Here is a 21,991-nt window from a genome sequence, read left to right as displayed (position 1 = left end):
CTTTCTCTGAATAGTTAAGATGTGTACCAGTCTCTTTAGTTGTGGTTTGGTTTTTTTTTATTTGCGTTTTAGTCTGCTGGTGTTGTTTCCATGCCTAAATAGTTCTGCATATAAAGGCTGGCCCAGTTTTAGCCATATTTGAGAATGTGGGAGTCCTAAAGATCTTGTCAGTAAAGACTGAGGTTTTGGGGGGGGGGGGGGGGGGGCGGGAAGAAAAAAGTCTAGAGTAGCAGTTGACCTTTTCTGCATCTTCTGCAAGATTCTCCTCATTTTAAATTACTACTGCTTTTTGAGATTGTTGGCACATCACAGAGTGTGGTTGGATATGTATTCTAAGATTTTTTTAATTTATTTTTTTTTTTGCACATGAGAGCCTGCAGGGAAATAGGAAGATGAATCAGGGTTATTGTCAGAACATTTTCATTGTAGCTTTTAGTAGTGAAAGCCCGTTCTAGAAACTTTAGGTATCCAAAACAATTCTTTGGTGTCCTGTTCTTTTTTTTTTTTTTTTTTTTTTTTTTTAAATGAAAGCAGAGGCAGCATTTTCTTTCTGGTAAGATAAAAATCTTTGACTTAAATAATATGATTTATATTGCATTTTATCTCCTGTTTATCAAATCATCACTAATTATAGCACTGAAAAGGTTATTCAGTTGCTGAAATTGCCTTTAGCATAACTTCTTTTGAGCTTTGCAACGGTTTTGTGCTGACCATACGTCTGTGTTGAATCTGAGGTGTGGGTTTGTGGAAGCTGGTTTTAAAACTTATTTTAAAATGGGAAGTTTTAAGAGTGATAATTTTTAAATAGCCCCTGTAGTGTCTGAAACCAGTTTGTCTGAGCCTTGTAGTAGTATATCAGATTCTGAAAGCAGCAGTTCATAATTATAATTTAACTGATGCTGTTGATTTGGTATGTTTCAACATGTAGATGCAAGGGAATCAATAAAAGAGTATGGTTCTTCTGGAAGGATTACAGAAATAAGAGATTTTGTATGAGACACTGGCCATTTAGATACAGTGTTTTTTTGACCTGCGAAGTCTCATCTTTCTCTTTATTGTTCCTTGTTGTTGGATAACATAAACTAAATCTGATACTACCCTTCCTTAAGGAAGTTTAGAAGGGACACCCCACCAGCAGCTTTGGAGCTTTTCTGTAGCCTAGCAGGGGACAGCTTCTAAGTTTTATGTATCAAGCTTGACAGGCCAGCAGAATTTCAGATGTAGTACATGTAGAGCTGCTTTTGCGTGTTCAGGGGAAATACAGCAATGCTTCAAAGAAGAAAATTAAATCCTTATCTTTGGGTGGTGTTTGTGAACACTTAATGAAAATGAAGGATATACAGAGATGGATTATTCAACATAGAATTGAATGTGAATAAGAACAATGGGAAAACTGTATTTTGGTAAGAAGAGGGGAGTGTTTTTATTTTAAACAACTGTTTGAATTAAGTAAATTATGAAAATGAACTACTTAGGGAGGTCTGGCATTTTATCATTTGTATAACTTATGGATCATATGGCACTTTGTGAGTAAGTTCTGTTTCAGTTGAATGAGGAGAGAGTTCTGTAAAGTTTAGAAAGAAAACATTGGATGGGGAATAAGAGGGAAGAATCAGATAGAGAAATTGCTAAAAGTGACCATGTGTGAAATAGTGGAAGGCAGTTCCTAGCTTTATATGTTTGACAGAGTTTGTAGTTGTCCAAGATGGCATGAACTGACCCAGGACCCTTCTTCAGTCCCATCTGCCATGTACTAAATGCTTTTCTCATTCTGCAGCAAAAGAAAGAGAGGATCTGGATGGCAGTTAATACCTTTTTTTGAGGAAGCCTTGGCTTCTCACTGGATGAAGCTAGTTCTGTTGGGGCAAGTAGGGAAATATGTTAGTGTATCAAAGGGGTGTGTGTGTGTAGTTTTTGAAAATAAAGAGACAACTTAAATTTGTTTATTTTCTGGTACTTGCCACGTTCTCCGTGATTTGATTTCACACATGTTGTTCCTTTTATTATGTTTTTAATGTGAATTTTATTATTTTTCTTAGCTAGCAGTGAAAGAATAAATCACAAAATGGATCATTGTCAGGCCTGAAAGGTGAGGTTGTACAAACTTGCCACATCAGGTAATGGAGTAACTGACAGCAGTAGTAGATTTCTTCTCCATTGACTAGAATTAGTCCAGATTAAACTAGTTTTGTAAGGAAGCTTCATTAGAAAAGTGAAGTTCAAGAACGCTGACTTTGGGGGCATGTGTTCAGCAAGTACGCTGGCCTTGCTAAGTCCATTCCATTTATCTCAACTTCTCAAGATGCTTTGTTTTGATGCTGTGTTCCTTAACATAGTCCTGTATGTCTCGTGAGTCTTCGTCTTTATGTCAGGGTTTAGGTGAGGAGCGGTGTCCCATGTCCTCTTGAATCCCACTGATATGGTGTCTGAGAGGGGGAGGAAGAGAGGTGCTCCTCAGCCTGCTTGCAGAGTCAGTTCGTCCCCATCCCCAGTAACTTCTACCAAGCTTCATGTACCAGTCTTTGTTAGACTGGTGGAGTTCTTATTTTCTTTGCCATTTAAATGGTGCAGCCTCTTGTTTTGTTTTGTTCTCTCTATGTGCTTGTGATATTGTCACAAGTCAGAGGAGCAGTGAAAATTAAATTTAAGCTTCTTCCTACTATCAGTTCCTTATTCATGAGAATATGTATAAACAGCATCCCTGAATTCTATTTGTAGGCTTTTCACTGCAATCGAATATGCTTATTGCAGAGAGAATCAGGGAGTTTAATAGTTAATGATTCTGCAGTTTCAAAACAAAGTAAATGTGCACTCCTGACAAAAAGGGTTTTCTGCATCCAGTTGCGTTTTCCCACTGCCTTTTGTGCCAGCATTAGGATTTACTTGGCTGCCTAATTCTAAGCTTTTTGCCAGGTTCAGCTGGATCAGTTCCTTGAGTCAGTTTACTGTGCAGCCACACAAGTGCTGGTGCCTACAAAAAGGAGGTTGTGGAAGCCTGTGGTCAAGTTTAAAGTGAAATGGAACAATAGCCTGCATGAAGAGGACCTTCTTAGAAAGAAGTGGCAAATAACACTCCTGAGGTGTCTTTGTCAGGAAGCAAAGTTTGAAACTGAACAATTTATAATGCCAAGTTGCACATCCAAGTTTTTATAAATTTTCAGTGGACCTGTTAACGTACTTAGTCTTCACATATAAACTCTCAGTACTTTGATCCAACTTAAAAGTTGACTCTGTTTTTAGTGCGTGGTCCAGAGGTTCCTTTCAACCTGAATTATTCTATCGTTTTTGTTTTAAGCTGTCATTTAATTTAGCTATCAGTCTCCATTTGTGTCTTGCATATTGTAAGAAACTTTTTCTGCATAAAATACTGGTATTTGCTTAACTATTAAGTATACTAGAAAAAAAAATTGATGGCTATCTTTAGAGAGGTGTTTTGTGAGGAGTAGTGAGGCTTTTTAAGTCATTCAGAGGCCTGTCAACTAAATAGCTAATATTAAAATTCTGTGCAGCAAATTGCTAAAACATACAATTTTTCAAATGGAACTCCTGTTATATAAATAACCTTTGGAAGATGAATGTTGCCATATAATGAGTCATTGCACAAAATTTTGTCTGCTACACCCTGAGGTGACTACAAAATTCTCCTAAGGAGTTGAAAATTTGAAATAGGCTAACAGTTTTCAGCTGAAGCAGTCTAGAATGAAGTACCATGAAGTTGTTACTAGAAATATGAAACTAGTTTTACTTGGCTGAAAATAACTGTCATATGACAGACAAGCACTACATTGTCATTTGGCTGTCCTTATCATATAGCAGCATGGGTCAAGTTTACATTAGTTCAATTGCAAGTGCTTTCACCTAAGAGATTTATATTTGCAATGTAAATTGCATACCTCTTTACATCTGTTTTAATGAAGACTTTAATTGAGCACAGACTCTAGCACTGATTTTTTTCATAACCTTTGTTTGCATTCCTTCGGTTAGATACTGGCTCACATGAATTATCCAAACTGACTGAGATAGTTTCCTTCAGGAAGATTTTGAAAGATGTAACACCGAATGCAAAATTAAATATATTGACAATCCATTGTCTTGTATTCCATCACTGCATACCTTAAAAGGAAGGTGGGAAGAAAGAAGATGAGTCTCTAAAAATGCTATGTCTTCCTATTTAATTTTTAAAAGTAACAACAAGGTATGTTGAATCACGAAGGTAGCTATAAAGCCTTAATTGTTCTGATTTGAATTAGTTGTGCACTGTTATGATCCACACTTCTGCTCCTAAAGTTTGTGAGTGTTCATTTTTAAAATAGCGTACTAAAAAAAAAGAAAAGGGTTGTGGGGAGGAAAACATTGTGTGGGCGAATTAAAATGGAACTTATCAGCTCAGGAAGCTCATAGTTTGCTTTATATTTAAGCATTATTAACAAGTTGGATCTGTCTGTATGTTTCAAGCAGACTGTTAATGTAATGAATGTATGATACTTCAAATAAGGAAATGTCTTTTCTTAATTTGTTAATATTTCCTAGTACAGTAAGCTTGCTGGTCCAGAATTTTGAAAAATTGTAACTTGTGTTGAGGCAAGTCTCTTCCCTCCTCCCCCAGTCTGTTGATTCATCTTGTTAATTGTTGAACTACAATGCTAAATTCTCTTGTATGTGTGGTTAGGAAGTTGTCTTAGTCTAGTAATCAGTTTTATGATACAGACTAAATTCATATTTTGAAATGCTGTGTTTCTTACCCAGTGACTTTTTCCTAAAATACTTGAACTAGAAAAAGAATGCTTTTCCATCCACCCACCCACTGCCAGTTAAATGTCAAATAGCAGCCAGGAAATGATAAGAGGGTGTTTCATGGGGAGAACAAAAAAAACCAGTGTTTAGTCATTTGACTTGTATGTATTATAAAAATATTCAATAGTGATTGATATATTAGTTTAATTTGTAGTAACTTCTTGTTCTCTGTTTGTTCATGGTAGTCTTTATTTTGGTTTATATTTTAGGGAAAATATTTGGGCTTTTGAAAGTGGTTGGTGCTGTCTTTTTTTAGGGTGTGTTAGGTATGAGTACTGTGTTGATGTGAATGTGCCTAAACTGTCCATGTTCCTGTGATAAAATCAGTTTTCTTATTTCTAGCTTGTTCATGTAAGTCTTTATTATGAGAATTAGTTTTCTACTAAATTTGGCTATGTATAAAGCTTTTAAAAATTTGTGTATAATAAGTGCTTGTGTTGCTTTCAGGTCTTAACATAGATGTGTGATAACAGAAAACGTATTTGCCAACAATTGTTTTTTTTCTTTCGGTTCCTTTGTGCTTTGAAAGTTTTGCAATTATAGTCTGAAGTTTGGGGCTTTTTTAAACTTTTTGGTTCATTAGATTAATCCATTACACAGAGAGCCATACTGACAGCCTGAAAGTAGGTTTGATTTGGAAATCACTTTTTTTACAAATCAGTTTCTCGTACAAGAATACAAACTTTAATTTTGCTATATGAGAAATGAGGAGCTACAAAAGTGTTCTTTTAAAACAATTTAGGGTTAAGTGACTTGTTCCAACACACACATGTTGCTACTGGTGTACCTGCTTCCGTTATACTGAATTTTTTGGTTTTCTGGCACAGCTAGGAAGGAAATCTGCCGTACTAGTAACACCATTATTCTGACAAAGCTGTCAATGGAAGTACAAGTGTATATACCTGAAAGTAGGTATATTTTTCCTCTTTTAATTTTTTTTTTTTTGCTGGTTCTTAAACCTCTGTTGCGTTTGGGTAGAGTGTCAGCACCATGTTGTTCTGGATATTACACAGGAACGGTAGGCAATTGTAGTTGGCAGTTCTTATTTGGGGATAAGTGTAGGCAGGACCATTAAGGCCTGACAATTTTTTAAAGATGTTCGAACATTTACCTGGGAAATGGGTAATAGGAAGACTCTATGGGATGCTGTGGGACAGTCTGTGTTGGTTGTGGCTGAAGACATCCTAACTTTCATCTTCACTTCAAGTGAGTTTGGTATTTGGAATGTAGAATATTTGGCAGATATTTTCTAAAACTTTTTTTAGAGTAAGAAGTGGAGGCATTTGTGCTTGGAGTGAAACTGCTAAAGGGTTGGAAGTGATTGTAGTTTTTACTTACAGTTGCTTTAAAGCATTTATCCTTGACTGTAATAACGCTGACTCACTTCCGTGTCCTCAGGGTGCGAGCTGAAAAAGCTGTAGAATATCATTTAAGCTTCAATTTATTGAAAAGCAATAGAAGTGTGTCCATTTGCCAGAGAGAAGAGATTAGTTCATCAGTGTTCCTAAAATTAATGGGCTTTAAGCTCTCACAAATCACTTTGGAATTTCCTCTACTGTAAAGTTATGATTCTTGATTCCCATGTAACACTTAATCTTCTAGTTTAGGTGTAACCTACAAGAACTTACAGGTCATTTGCTTGAGTCAGTCAATTTACTTGAGGCTTGTGTGCTTGGGGAAATGTTTTTTCTTTTTGTCCACCCTGGTCGTTTTGCATGTTTTCATTTGTTCTCGTTTCTTTTTCCAACAATCAAAGTGATGAACTCCAGCTCTGCTTTCTGCTGCTGTGATTGTTTGCATTGCCAGACACATGGAAATAACATTCCTGTCTGTCATAATCTAGTGAAGAACGCAATGTATAAGTAAAGCTGTTACATTGTGATCTCCTGCTGAGTAAGTGAAGTGGAAAAAACCTCTGATTTGGAGCAGCTCAGATTAGTCAATGATGTGGGATTTGAGATGTCACTATTTTAGCAGAAAGTAACTATGAGCTCCTGAGGATAAAAGAAAACACCGAGTATGAGACACTGAAATACATATCCCAAAGACGGTTTTGAATTTTTCCAACATGGTTTACAAGTTACTTTTAATTGCAGACATCTCCATAGGCGAATAGATCTTTACCTATTTAGTTAAAACAAAAGTCTTCAATTTATTTAGTTTTTTTTAAAAAGTGTCATAGATGCATGTTAAGCTTGCTGACTACTTGATATCCTAACAATTTTTCAAGTACATTGAGCAGAGTCAGGACTGTATCACATGCAGCAAATCATATGTGGCAATGAGAACGGTGGACTAGATTTCAACATCCTTTTGGTACTGAAAAGAAATAAAATCCTTGCTTTTTTCCTCAGAAGCCAGTTGTATATGGAAAAGCCTTTATCAAATTCTTGAAAATACTTTTTTTTTTTCAGCTGGAATATAGCTGCAAATTAACTGCTCTTTATGCAGATCTCTGAAATAACTGTGGCATTTTGCTCAAGGGGGTTTGATTTCATTTTAACTGTCATCACTGCATTCTTCTAAACTCAAGTGATGTCTTTTGCAAGAAAGCTATTACATGTGATTAAGAGCTGCGTACAGATCTTAGACTGCTGAAAATATGTTAGCTGTACTGAGCTGGGATTCAGGCCTAAAACAACACAATCAACAGTAAAAGCCATAAAAAATCTATTGCCAATTAGTGCACTCAATGAAGTTTGCTGTAGCAAACTGAAATGTAGATCCATCCTTCTGAACTTGGGCACCTCATTTCAGAGATGTCTCTTTCTGCCATCTGTCTTTAGTTAGTGGGAAGGGATGAGCTGAATGTTTTGCACGAGGTCCCTTTTCTCTGTATAATAAGAACCTAGAGTAATGAGGTCACAACTTCACTGCTACTTTTTACATGCCTAAATTTAGCAAGGAATGATGTGGGCCACAGCTGTTAGATTTTAATTAATATGTGTAGTAAATATGCTGTTGTAGAACTTCTAAAATAAATTATTAGCACTGTGCATCTGTTGTAAAATCTGCTGAGAGTTTAGGAGCTAGCAGTGACTTGACTACGTATACTACTCCCTGCATGTGCACAAACTAAGTTCTCCTTCAAGAGAAGTGCAGGCTAAGGAATGTTCTGCTTAGGAGCAATCAAATAAAGTGACATAGTTACTCTGGCATCGCCATGGACAAGATTTCTTGAAGCTAAATGTTAGAGAGCTGATCAGCTAGCTGGTTGATGATTTGCAGTTCAGGCAGTTGTCTTTATTTGACAGAAATTTCTTTCCACTCATAGAATTAATATTCAGTTTCTGTCTAGGCACAAGATGTTTGGTGTCCACTTAGAGCTAGAATTTGCTTAACCTAAACTCAGACATATGAGTCCAAATTCACTTGAGATTTTCTTTATAAGCAATACAGGCATCTCCAGAAGACTCTATCTGATCACGGGAGAAATATTTCAAGATGTCAGATGCCTCTCCAAAGGTCCTTATTTTTCTCTATTAGTGATACAGCAGGTGTAGAGTGACTAGATTATTCTTGCACATGTAAAAGATAAAATTTTGAAAATCAGAATAATTCAGTAATTGCAGTTGCCCACTGTTCACCAGTATTCGAATCTTTAAAATGGAAACATTTGAAATTGCTGTGAAGCCTTATATAGGTAAAAAGCATTGCTGAGATGTAAAAAGAGTCTTCCTGTTGTTGTAAACTGCAACCAGGATCTAGTAGGATTATCTCTGTTCCAGCTATACACTGTGCAAGTATCCAAAGTGGGACAGTAGGTGTGGATTTAAATGCAGAAATGGTGAGCTTAAGTATCAGTTATAAGCAACTCATTCTTTAGAGTCTATTGTGTGTTTAATGTTATGATTTAATTGTAGGCGGTTATAAAGTGACTTACTACTGCTGTCATTAATTAAAGTAGTATTGATTTATGATGGATATTTTTACTGCTAAATTGGGAAGTGGAAGAATTTAGACCATTTGTAACGGTTGAGTTTGGGGTAAAGAATATTCAAGAGATCCCCGAATGCTTTGGTTATCTTCAACATTGATGATAATCAGTAATATGAGAGAAGAGGTAGCAGCTCTGTGCTGCATATAAGGAAAAATGTATCGTTCTTCTTCACTCTTGCTTCCTCTCCATCCTGGCTTTCAAACACCCAACAATTCCAGCAATCTAATGCTGGAACGTTCCTTCTCTGTGTTCAAGAAGATACTGAATCTTAGTCACTCGGTTACTTGCTGCCCATTATTTGTTTGAAGAGCAGTAACTGCCTTCATGCACGCACTTGCTGAGCATAAGCAATGTTGTGTGCATAGAAACAAGTTTTTGTGGTTCAGGTCGGCAACTATGCACACTTGATTGGGCGTGCTACCTGGAAGTAAATTGATGGTATTATTGAAAATCTTTGGTACATACTTAAGATGGTGGGTTTTCTACAGTTTCTTTTCCACTGAAGGGCTGGTTTTGTAACTGCTTATGTAAAAAATACAGTATATTCCTTCAAAAAATATAGGAACTCTTCACATATTTTATTTAGTTATGTTTAGAGAGTTTACACAAAAAGCAGAGAAATTAATGGAGTATCATTTAAGACATACATTGCCAAACATTGAAATTGCCAAACATTAAACTTCCCAAACATCAGGGGAAGGCAGATTCTTTAGTTTCCAGTATTGTTTTAAAAATAGCCTAGCTTGGAAAGAGGATTTATGGTTTTTAGGGCTTATGATCACTTTATTTCCCTGTTTTTTAGAATGGAAAAACTCTTTAACAGAGGCTGGAGAATGTTTTGATGCAGAGCATTGTAAGACAACAGTTTTGAAAGATGGCATCAGTGATGGTTTGCAGTCATAACATGAGAGAAAGTGCCTGTGTCTGCAGGAAGCTGGAGTCTCAGGGGATGTTTCCTGGAACCAGGGACTGCAGGAGTTTTGGTAGGGTGAAGTGGAGCATTGCAAGCTGACAACTGGACTTTTTATTCCTATTTAGTCATTTGTGTTTTTATATTTGCTACTGATCTCTTAAAAGACATTATCTTCTTGGAACCTGGTTACTAATTTAACAAACAGACAAAAATAAGTCAAATGTTGGTTTTAAACCTCGGGTTTCCTACTTATAGCAGTATTTTTATTTTTCCCTTGGCTTTCTTGATTCGTAAAGACTTGCATGGGAGGACAAGTGACTGAACAAATGTTGCTGTGTACACAAGTCAAAGGATAAACAGGACTGTCAAATATCTAGGTGTGTTTTAACTAAAATATTGCAACATGTATTGGTGTGTTGGAGAAAAGGTACTGAGTGCCCTTTGGTACTCACTTACTCATTTGCTTCAATTCTGCTTGAGGGGCTTCCTCTTCCTTTTTGCAAAGTGTGGACTGTTATGTTGCAAACTGAGAGGTGCCTGCCAGGCAGTGTTCATCTGTTTGTGGATGATGATAAATATTGTAGTGCTGTGAATGATGTATTTTGGTATTGAACTCACTTTCTGATAAAAATTATTGTACAGTTATAGAGAGACACTCCAAGCACACTTTGTCCTCCTACTTTTTCTGTGTGTAGTCTAGAACAGCAACTTCTGTAAGTGTGAAATTCTATTTCAATTTTTTACTATTTTTAATGAAAATTTAATTAATCAATGTCAATTTTAAGTCTCAGTGCTGGGATGTCAATCTATTTTTAACGTTGTATTTGTCTTAAGCACTGTATCCACATTCCAGGGTAAAATTGTGTATGTTGCCTCCGCCTGCTGAAGGATTCTTCCTCTGAGCCTACTCTATTTACAGGAGCTTAGTGGCTGACTTCACTTGGAGCAGGATTTTACCCGCTTTTCTAATTTCAGAATTAAAAAAAAAAAACACACAACAACAACAAAAATTTTGCACGTATAAATGAAAGCCTACTGCTTCTGGCCTTCCCACAGTATTTTTCTGTTGGTGAGTGTGTGGCTGACAGAAAGTCTTTCAGGAGATTTGCAGCTTGCTGGATGTTGTACTGCACAGATGCTGTATGTGTCAATACAGTAGCATAAGCCTACGTGTTTTCCTCAGAGGATGCGGTTTCAATAGTATCCTTTCCTTCTGCAGGTTTGATTTAAGTATACTTAGTCTGCTTTTTCTAAAATAGCTTCTTTGATAAGAGGTGATAAGCTCAGTCATGGGACAGATATTCCAGCTGCAAGAAGATAAGCCATTGAAACAGATCCATGAATTGGATGTATACAGGAATTGCAAGCTATGGGCGCAGATTGAAAACATGCGTGTTAAACCTTTTCAATATATAATTGAAAATACATTTTCTACTTCAAAAACAGGTGATATTTCTGGGTGGGGATTTTTATTTGTGTTGAACATTATCTTCTGTCATTTAATGAAGATTTTTTCCTCTAAAGTATCTTTCCTTGCTAACACATAGAGTCAAAATAGTAAGACTGATATTTAAGGATGAGGATAATAGTTAATTTAGTTGGGAGGCGGTCTGGGTTTTGGTTCCACCTTGTAACTCCACCATATGATGTAGCAAACCTAAGTTTAGAAATTTGGTTTAACTGGGAGTGCTTCAGTGTCTTTCCTTGGCAGCCCAGCCTACCAAAAACACACAAGAGCTGCCCTTCCTGGTCTGTACTGAGGAGTGGTAGCAAACTCCGTGGTTTTAAGGTGGAGTTTATAAACAGAAATAGGAAAATGATGCCTGCAATTGCAGAGGATTGGAATTCAGTGGTCAGTGTTTTCCAGTTATGTATTTCATTGGTCTCGTATTTTCAGCATGATCCTGCCTGTGTGAGGATAAAGGCTGCCCTAAAAATCTAGAGCATCAGTTTTGCCTCAAGTAAACTTATCTGATACAAGGGAATTAGTAAAATGGAATAAATATATTTTTCTTTTTTCGTTGGTTTTTTTGGTTTTCTGGGAGGATAGAAGGGGTGAAGGAGGATGACAACAACTGCTAGGTTTACAGCCAGCCTTTGCAGAAGCTGAGACGATATTCAGGGAAGGATAACTCCATAGTACTACTTTGTTTTTCCTTTTTCCTTAGGCATCGCTTCTGGTTGCTGTGTTAGCTGGACCTCTGATCTCTAGTGCAGAAGTTTCTATATTACACACTGCCAATGAAATGTGTGATATATTTTGACTATCTTTTTCTAACAAATAACATCATACTGTGTTCTGTGCTGAAATACAGTCAATTAAGGAGTCAAAATTGGTTTCGAGAAGGTAGAGAACAAAGGTCAAGAATCTTAGAAACTTTAGTGTGCACCTGATTTTTAGAAATATTGAGCTTTGTAAGAATCTGGTTAAATGCCTGAAAGAGTTACACATGTAAGCTATTTGTCCTCTGCTGTCGGGTTAACTAGGGCTTTCCTCCCCACCATTTGTTATCACTGTATTAACTGAGACCCAAACTAAACACTACCATTCTTTTTGGTTTCACATTATTAGAAGGTTCTGCTTTCTGTTACTTTCCTCAGGAGAGTTTTATAGTTTCAGAGAGAGTTTATTGCTGAATACTTACAGGTTCAACAAAACTGCCAGACAGTCTGTCTGTGCTCTTTTTACTTTCTGTTTTTTATATAGTCAGCTAGAAATGATACAGGGGGATTTTAAAACACCTGTTATACTGTGAATGATTTCTTATTATGTTTAAAAAATGTTTTAATACTAAAAATAAACTCTGGCTGGATAGTACTGGTTGCAGTGCAGTATGTAGAAGTTATACCACTTTCGCTGGTGTTAGGAATCAGAATCAGTCGAAACTGGAGTGTGTGTATATTGTCTTTTAGTGTAAGAACTAAATAATAAGCACATAATGAGCATATGCTACAGACTTGTTTGGCTTCTTAGGATGCAGGTTAACCCAGCGTGAATTTGCATGCTCTGATTCTGTATTTTAGCTTGAATACCACAAAAAAAAATCAAATTCTCCCTTTTTGCTCTTTTGTATTTTCAAACACAAATTTGCAATTTGCTCACCCCCAAACCAATAAAAAATTAATGAATGGTGTTTGTCTTGTTGGAGTTCACATAGATTTGCTTCAAACATATTGCGATTATAGATTACATTTAAAAAGGAAGAAAAACGTTAACCTATAAAATTCAGGGTTCAGTACGTGGAGGTGTTTCATGCTAAAATGTGTACATTGAGTCACAGGAGGTCATCTTACTCTTCAGTAATTAGCTGCTGGTAAGCCAGTTAAAGACAGGAAAGGACAGTTAATCTGTCTGAGCAAGGGGACAGGCAGTCCTGCAGAAGTTGGTCAGAACTTCTTGAACACTTACCTTGACAATTCATGTCCATTTTAGTCTACACAGAACGCATGCAGGGTTCCCATAGAGATAAGCTATGTAATCTCGCAAGTGTTAACAGGAATAAGATCTCCCTGGTGCATGAACCTTAGTTCTAGTGAATCAGAGCCCCTGACTACAGGGGTTAGTAAAGCAGGTAGCGTGGGTCAGTGAAGTGAAAGGAGAAGAAACCTTCCATGTTTTAGTCTAGACAGCAGCAACAAGGATGGCTGACAGTTTGGTGCAGAGCCCGGCACTTCTTGCCATAGCCATAGACGATTCAAAGGATAGTAAGTTGTGCTGTGACGCTGGTTGTATAAGCTATTTTGAAAGCTAATGTTTAGCAGTCCAGAGAGGAGAATTTTTCTTCTGTTGACCATTGAGAGCGCTAGACACTCTCGTGTATGGTGGAGTGGGAACATGCCTGGATTCTCAAGGGAACTGAAAAGGAATTTGTTATACAGGCTTAAAAATACAAAGGATGTCATGTTTTTGAAATGTGACAAATTGGAAATAAGGTGCTAATGCCTTTATAAAATTTTTAAAACTGTTAAGGTTCCTGCAACTTCTGCTTCTTCTTTTTTCTTTTCTTTTTTTCTTTAAATGTCCTGTCCCAGTTCAAACTGATCACTGAAAACTTACAATCCTTTTCCAGATGGAAGGTAGAAAAGAAGTGTGAACGCAACAATTCAGGAAAAATTACACGATCTTCTTTAACTGCAGTGACAATAAAGCAGTTTGGTTACAGAATTGACTTAATCTCTGTATTGAAGTGTGAGTTGTGATATGTAGTGCTAGTGTACTAGTACTTGAAGATAAATCTGAAATTGGGCTGTACTAGATGAATCTGTGGTAGGGGACTGAAGGCTTAAAGGTTTTTGTTTAGAGAGATAACAGATGAGCAAAGGAAAGCTGCATGATTCACTCTAGCAGACCTGGTATGCTGTGTTTAGGGTAGATTCTGCATCCAGATAGGACAGAAACCCAAGCCAGTGCATTTCCAGATGTTTGAAAGGAAATTGTGTAATCGTTAGTGGTAAAGCAAGGGATTTTCGTTCTGTGTGTTGCTCCTCAGGTGATTAAGTCAGGATGCTTCTGGAAGTTAAATGGCATTCAGTTTTTAATTTCTAGGCTGAACAACTTTCCTTGAGTTGCGGTTGCAAAAGCTGAGTGTCAGGCTAGAAGTAGCACTTCCCAGGTCCCTGACTTACTAGTAGACTACTGTTCTGTCATTTTTCTAGAGCGCCTGCTTATGATGCCTACTCCAGAGGATTTTGTTATGGCAAGTTGCTGCTAAGTAGGAGGTTTCTGGGTGATTTTGTATTGTAGCGTACTTGTTCCATCTTTGCAAAAATAGCAGCACTTAGGCAAATTTTACCTAGTTTTTGTGCTGGTGAGTCAAATTGCTGAACAGTAATGCAGTTCTTGACAAGCCTTGCTGCCAGTATGAGTGAAGCATATTTAATAGATTTTGAAGTGAAAGATACACATGAAGAAAATTAAACTGTTGTGCTTTGTAATGTCTCGGCATCCTTCAGTTCTGAATTGCATGCCTGGCTTCTGGGCTGCTGGTTCAGTTTATCAGAGCTCTGGAGCTCTTTTAAGCAGGACTGTTCTTTTGCAAATGCAGCATTATTTTGCATTGCCAAAGACATTGTTTGCAGTAGAAGTTCAGGGCAATGTCCAGGTGAGAATATTCTGGTGGTATTGCAGGGCTGTGGAGGGATGGATTCTGAATCCACAGCTGCCACAACTTTAAGGTGATCAGATTTTTGCTAGGTGGCAAGCAAAAATTGGAGGATCATTAATTTTCTAAATACTGTTCCAGTGAGTTCTGTAATGAGAAGGAAAACAGAGGGACAACTTCCTCAACTACAGTCTTAGATGTATTTTTATATAATACATTTTTTTAATCTAAGCAAAGTAGCATCTTTTGTATTATTTAAATGAGAAACATGGGTACATTTATGGTCATTGGTAAAATTTAAACAAGCACAAAGTATTCTTAATTTCATGTTTTAATTGTAGAACAGCAGAGAGGTTGGATGTGAGATCCCTCTGTGTAGTTTGGGCTTTAGTTAAGTTCAACCGTGTGTGTACGGGTAGCGGTGACTCTTCTTACAGTGCTGTGACCATGTGCAGCATTTTATGAAGACCTGCTTTATGCTAGTTTAGTCTGACTTTACAAAAAACAGCCTGCGTGCTGCTAGTCATTTTCCTTGTCTCCCACATATGATATCTACAAATGTACATTAGGAAATATGTCCTTCAGGGCATACCAGGATCCCGTGTATGTGAGCTGCTCTTTATTCAAGGTTTGAACTGGTCAGTAAATTGGGCCTTTCTTTAGGCCTTAAAAAGAAGGTAAGAGGTACAGAAGTAACAAAGGTTGTGATGAAATAAAAGTTCCTATACGACATAAAGAATCTCAGCTTTACTACTTGAGGTATGTTAATTCTATTATAGTAGCTTTCCTGTGTTAGTATTAAAACCCGGAGGTGTTAAAAAGCTGTTTGTTTCAGACTTTCTACAAGCGCCAACTTGTTTTGTGTTTAATTGCCGTGTTGTTAAAAGCATTATTTTTCACCTTGATGCTCATGCTGACTCTGAAGCCAATAGCTTGTGAGGCAGGGCAGAGAATACGGTAGAGATCACACTGGAAAACTTGTGCTGAATAGCTGTCTGTAACTTGTTGTGGCAGTTCTTAGGACTTGCTGAACTGATAGTGGCAGTTCACGTGGGATGGCAGTGTTTGTGCTGGTAGAATGTTTTAGGAACATTTGGTGGGACACCAAGTATGTGTTTCTAATACCACTCTCGTCTCATAGGTGCAAATCTGACTCAAAGGGCATGTAATTCCTTTTTTTTTTTTTAAAGGTTTATTTTGTTTTCCAATGAGTTGTCCAAGCACTTAAATGGCTTACGTTCCAGTTTATAAATAAATACAATCCTTAACCTTGCTTGGCATTACAACTCTTTCTTCCATTTAGATATGTTTCCACTTCTAGTATTTCCATTTTACTTTCAGGTTTTGTAGTGATCAGAGAGCCATGGCAACGACTCCAGGGCCCTTCCCCACCTCCTTTATCTCTGTATCTTACTTACTCTCTGTGTGTTTTTTCTTAATATGTTTTTTTCCCCTCTTAATTTTTCTGATGCTTGAGTTTTATTTTTTGTTTGTTTGTTTCTGGGCAATTACTATCAAAACCTGTACTGTTCATTTTATATATGTTTAATTCTAGGTTAGACATACTGATTTACACAGATGTTTCTAACTACTGTTTTGTGAAGTGCCTTTTGGGCTATGATAGTGTATTTGGCAAAACTGATTTTGTATATTCGCCCTGCGTCTGGATCTTCCAGATGTTTCTGTTGAAAGACGTTACATATGCAACGCACCCCAAATACTCTCAGTGAAATTGTTCCAAGAGTTCTTTCTTAATCTCTGTACTGAAAACATACAGCATGTGTAATACTGAATATGAATTTTGCTGTGCAAAGGCTAATAATTTTAATATATTAAGACTGCAAACACAAAATCCATGCCAAAGCATGCTAAACGCACTCAGATTACCAGAAATAATGGAAATAGCAGTTTTTTTGTCAATTTAGTAGCAAATGCCTGTAGTTGCAGCATTTTTGAGGAACCCTAATTATTAACAATTTAACTTTCAGGAGTACTGAGTCCTGCAGTTCTGCAACAGTAAATATTTAGTGTATTTTTCCTTATAATTCAGAAGATAAGGGAGCTACAGTATTTTCTGGGGTTGAAGAAGTTAGAAAAATTGCTAGGATAACCCTGGAGGATGGATTCCTGGAGTAACAGGAGACAGCCTGGGGTCTCTGCTTTCCCTTCCTGCCCCACCTTTTCTTACCTCCCATGAGGAAGGAGCGGCTGCCCCCCAGCCCCCCCCAGGTTGTGTTGTGTAGCAGAAGACTCAAATACTTGACCTACTGCTGCGCCTCCTTTCTCCAGAGAGAGAGAGGAGGGATTCTGGCTCAAATATGTGGGAATAAGCCATTAGCCCTGCTCAGCTCTGGTTTACCTAAAATGTCCTTAGGCCAGCCTGCTTCACCGCCTGGAAAACACTGGAGCAGATAGCTGTTAAATTGAGCTTGAATATCACTGTATGACACTCTTTATTCTGTTCGTGCTGGGATTCTTCTTAATGCTTTTACTAAATTTCTCTGGCCTTTTTGATTTAATGAGTACAGTAAATTTCGACAAATTAATCTGGCAGTTAGAATTTAAAGGATAATTTAATTTTAGTGTGTTTCTCTTTTGCCACACCGCCTAGCTTTAGGCTTAGTAGTTAAATAACTGCTTATGCTGTGTGTTCAGAAGGTGATTTAGAGGACATAAATTGGGGTTATGTTCTGAATTTCCTTTTGGGGGATGCTTTCCCTCTCTACTGATGATGTATGAAGAAACTATGAAGATTAATTGAGACCCTTTTGTATTTTTACATTTAAGCTAGACAAATGTTTTGATAGAGGGGGAGATTTTTGTATGTAATTTTAGCTTTCCAAAGTAAACAAAAAGCATTGATATTTGCTGTAAGTTATATTTGTGAAATAACCGGAAAACTGTTGGTGAATACTTAGTTACATTGTAACTATATCAAGCAACTGTGTGACCTTACAATTACTCAAAAAGTTAGTGTTACAGTTTCTTTAACAGTTTAATCTGGAGCAACAAGGCATTAGTGCAAATGGAACTAGTATAAGCTAAGTAGTGCTGTCTCTAATAAGTGTCTTTTTAACATAGCTATTATAACACATTATTTTTAATGTAGTCTAAAATTGAATTTTTACTTTAAATCCTTGGGGGGAATAGAAGGGGAAAAAAATGCCAATATACAGTGGTGTGGGGGCTTTGTTTAGTTTGATTTGGTTTTGTTTTGTTTTTTCCTAATCTAAACTGCTTTTATTGCTTGCTTTTCTTACTTTGCTGTAATTCACAATTAATGAGAAAGTGATTGGTTTGTAGCAAAAAAAAGCTTTCACTTTCTGGAATACCCTGGTCAATAGCAGTAGTTTTGTACTTTCAAAGCAGGTGCCATTTTTGTTGTTTCAGTTGGTGTAATTAGTACGTAGGACCGATGTACTGTATTAATCATAACCATTAAATAGAAGTTAAACATAACAAGAGTTGGCTGATAAATAGCTTTAAGGATGGAGAAGCCTACAAAGATAATTTTAAAAAGAAAAGTGTTTTACAGTGAGGGGTTAATAAGAACTACTGTGCAATTTATGTTTTAAAGTAGATTATTAGTACCTGTAACTTGTGCTGAGATCAATTCACAATTACTTGCGAAAGGGTGTTGTAACTTCATTCTTTCTGGTTTTCTTGTCGGTGCTTACTTTTAGTGACATTTATGTAGATATGTGAAACCTCCCTTATGCGAATGAAGAATTATATTTAAGGCAGTAATATTATTTTTATTTGCACTTTGAAACTCATTTGATATCATTTGCTGATTATTGTTTGACTCTTCAAAATTTCCCACCAGCCCTTAGTCCATGAGGTTTGAGTTTAATGGTCATTGTTCTCTGTCTGGCCTTGTTTCCTTAGAAAGATGCAGATGATCATCTGGGCAGAAAACTGAGTTAATTTAGGCAATATGAAGAGCATATATACAGTTTGAATAATAAAATAATTGTGGGTAAGAAATGTTTCTGCTGTTACTACAGAAATAGGAGCTTGTTAGTGGTTTTCTTTTGTCCCTGTTTTTGTTTTATTATCTTCCAGGACAGAACAAGGAATTACATTCCTTGGGCTATTTCTGGTATTTTAGTGATCATTACAAAAAAAAGTGTTCTGAATTGAGTTTTTGGTAGCGCAGGATACGAGTGCATCAGAAATAGGAAGTAAGTATGAGAGTTGCTTAGAGCTGAGCACAAGCAGTTGTGTGAAGAAGCTAAATCATGTATTTGTTAATGTGTAGAAACACATCTTTTGAGCACTTCCAAGTATATTGCAATATAACTTTTAATATTACAACATTCCTGGTACATGGGAAATCATATAATGTTTTGGTGTTGAACGTGGTCATTAGGGTATTTCTTGGAATAGTTCTCTCTAGTTATACAATAATAAATAACTATGCCAAGTGGTTGAAATGAGACAGTACTTACCAAACCTGCATGAGCAATTTAGTAACAGAAACCAAGTGGAAAATGCTTTTAGTCTGTGACTGTCTGCTGAAATCTTGACTTCTGTCTCCTTCTGTCATGCTTGTCTAGTAGATTTTGTACAGGAGTTAACAGATTTTGCACCTCAGTTAGCCTGATGCCTGCTTCTGTTTCTGGCCATAAAAATGTTTGTGCAGTTCCTTTGATGCTCTTGTGTCAGTCCTGACCGATCGGGGGTACCAACTTCCACCCCTGAAGGTTTCCCCAGTTGTCTTGGCATAAGATTGTGTTTGATATCAAAAACTCTAATGGCAACATTATATTTTGCCTTAAATATTGCAGTCTCATATAGCAGGCTAAAAATGCATGGAATTAGTAGAATGATAAACAATCTGGAAGAGGTTGCCCAGAGAGGTGGTGGAGGCCCCATCCCTGGAGACATTCAAGGCCAGGCTTGATGAGGCTCTGAGCAACCTGATCTAGTTGAAGATGTCCCTGCTCACTGCAGGGGGTTTGGGCTAGATGACCTTTAAAGGTCCCTTCCAACCCAACACATTCTATGATTCTATAAGTGTTTATGCCTTGTTTTCAGACTAACTGGTTGTGGCGCATCTGAAGATTAAATAAAGCTCAACTTTTGATTCAAGGGTGGCTGGAATAAAAGTTGCAGAGTCTTGAAGATGTAAGATTGTATTCTCTTCTCTGTTAACATAATTCAGTATTCTGTTCTAAGTTGAGTGAGTGGAAAAGCAAGGATGGAAAAGGGATGAGAAAAAGGAATGGAAGATGTCATTAATTGTATTGTTTGTTTCCTATTAACATGTGCACTTGAAGTAAACTGGGCTTATATAATTAAGGAATTGACCTGGTACTACCTCAGATAATGGTAGTAGTGTGATAGGTGTGGCACACTAAAGGTCAAATAATTATTAAATCTGTGGAAAAAATTAAGAACCTTGGCTTTTTAAGCAAGGTCTCAACAAAGACTGCACAGTCGGTAAAATTCAAAATTAATGAATTAGCATATATGGCTAGACATTAGTGCATGAGGCCTCTTGTTTGTTTCCCAATCTGTCTCAAGTGATTCTGCATAATTTGGGACTGAATGTGAAGGGTGTTTGATGGGTGCCAGAGGGAGATGCTACATGTTTTATTCCATTCAGCGTATTGGATGTCAGCCATGTGCATAGCTCAGGGAATGTGGCCTGTGCCTTGGGGAGGCTATACCCTAAATCTGGGAAGTTGGATCACTCTATGGTGAAAGATGAGTTTCATCTGGGCTGAGATTATATTTAGGACGGGAAGTCTTTCTTGGCCTAGTGTGGGTCTCCTCTTGATGTCAACTGGATACTTGTACAAAAGACTAAAAATGAATTGTGGAAATGGTAACTCTGTTATGTCTTCCTTACTCACTGCAGACAGGTTTGCTTTTGGTATTTCCATGAATTTTCTTTTCCTTTCCTCATCTGTGTGTTTAATTTGTTGTTTCTTTTTAATTTGTTTTGTTGCTGTTCATGTTCTTCCCTGTATGGGACAGCTCTTGATTTCCCACCCCGTGAACATCACTGGTCGCTTTCCTAAGCAAATCAGAATGACATATTCATGTTGATCCAACATCACGCTTAAGAGATAAGTAATTATTGAGGATTGGCTGTTTTCCATCTGCAGATTCAGAAGGCAAATATTTTAGGAGAAGGGTTCAAAATGTTACTTATTAACATTAGGGTTAACATAGTGATTATTCTTTTTGTTCCTTTAAGTTTATGATCACTGGAAACTACTTGAGAACCCTGCAAGACAAAAATTGAGTATAAGCTCTGTTCAGCTATAAATTCATGTACATGCAGAAACTGCTCGTTTTGTTGCAAATGCAAAAAAGTTAAGTATTTTTTGTTTTTAAGAAAGCAAAAAAACCCTGCCTAACGCTCTAACTACAGACTTCTGACATTCTGCTCGCCGTAATTTTCTAGGAAATTAATTCTAAATAAATAAAATACAATAATGTAGTTCCCAAACTCCTCTATCTGTTGTTAATAATTCAATTCTTTGAACTCACTAAGTAAAATAAATCTTATTTGTTGTATTTGTTAGTCAAGCAGATCATTGGTCATTCTTGTGGCGCTTGTGATGGTTTTGATAGATATGTGACATACTTGGAAAAAAATAATTTGAAAAAGATGCAAGAGCCTCTCTTTTGACAGTGGAAGAAAGCAATATTTGACATTCTTTAAGAATCTTTAAAAAAAAAAAAGTATGGCTTACCAATATTCGCAGGTCGAATGTGAATATTCAGAATTACACAGACTGGAGAAATAACTGACAATATTGATTACGCTGTAGGGGCCAATGCTCCAGCATAGCTAAAACATGGATACTTAAATGAAATTAAGGACTTTTCTGAAGGTAGCTTGAGTACGTTCAAGAATATGAAAGTGCTGATTGTTAATGCGAGAGTTTAATAAAAACTGAACAAAGAAATCATTAACAGGACTTGCCTTCAAATCCAACTTGTTGAAGACAGTTAAAGTCTGTGTTTAACTGGCTGTTCACATTTGGGATGTATGCATAATAAAAATAACCAGTAGGCACTGCTGTTAAAACCAGTGGTACAATCTGTTATGCTATGAAGAGATTAAGACTTCGCAATTCAGTTAAGTAGAGACATTGCTCCATTGCTTCATGAAAGTCAGTATATGTAGGTCACAGTTTTTTAGTGTGTTCAAAGGCTCTTTGTGTTTCAGAAGTGTGATCTGCATCTCATTGTAGAAGCTGTTTGTTTTTAAAGAAATGTCTG

General features: G+C 36.9%; 1 protein-coding gene across 4 annotated transcripts in view; it reads left to right on the top strand.

Moving 5' to 3' along the window:
- ESYT2 (extended synaptotagmin 2) overlaps positions 1-21,991 on the top strand; it is a 90,231-nt gene that overhangs the window by 6,258 nt on the left and 61,982 nt on the right. The window lies entirely within an intron of this gene.

The sequence above is a fragment of the Chroicocephalus ridibundus genome, chromosome 2 (genome assembly GCF_963924245.1).
Source record: "Chroicocephalus ridibundus chromosome 2, bChrRid1.1, whole genome shotgun sequence".
Taxonomy (NCBI): domain Eukaryota; kingdom Metazoa; phylum Chordata; class Aves; order Charadriiformes; family Laridae; genus Chroicocephalus; species Chroicocephalus ridibundus.
The sequence above is the reverse complement of the archived record's forward strand: the minus strand, read 5'-3'. Positions and strand labels throughout refer to the sequence as shown.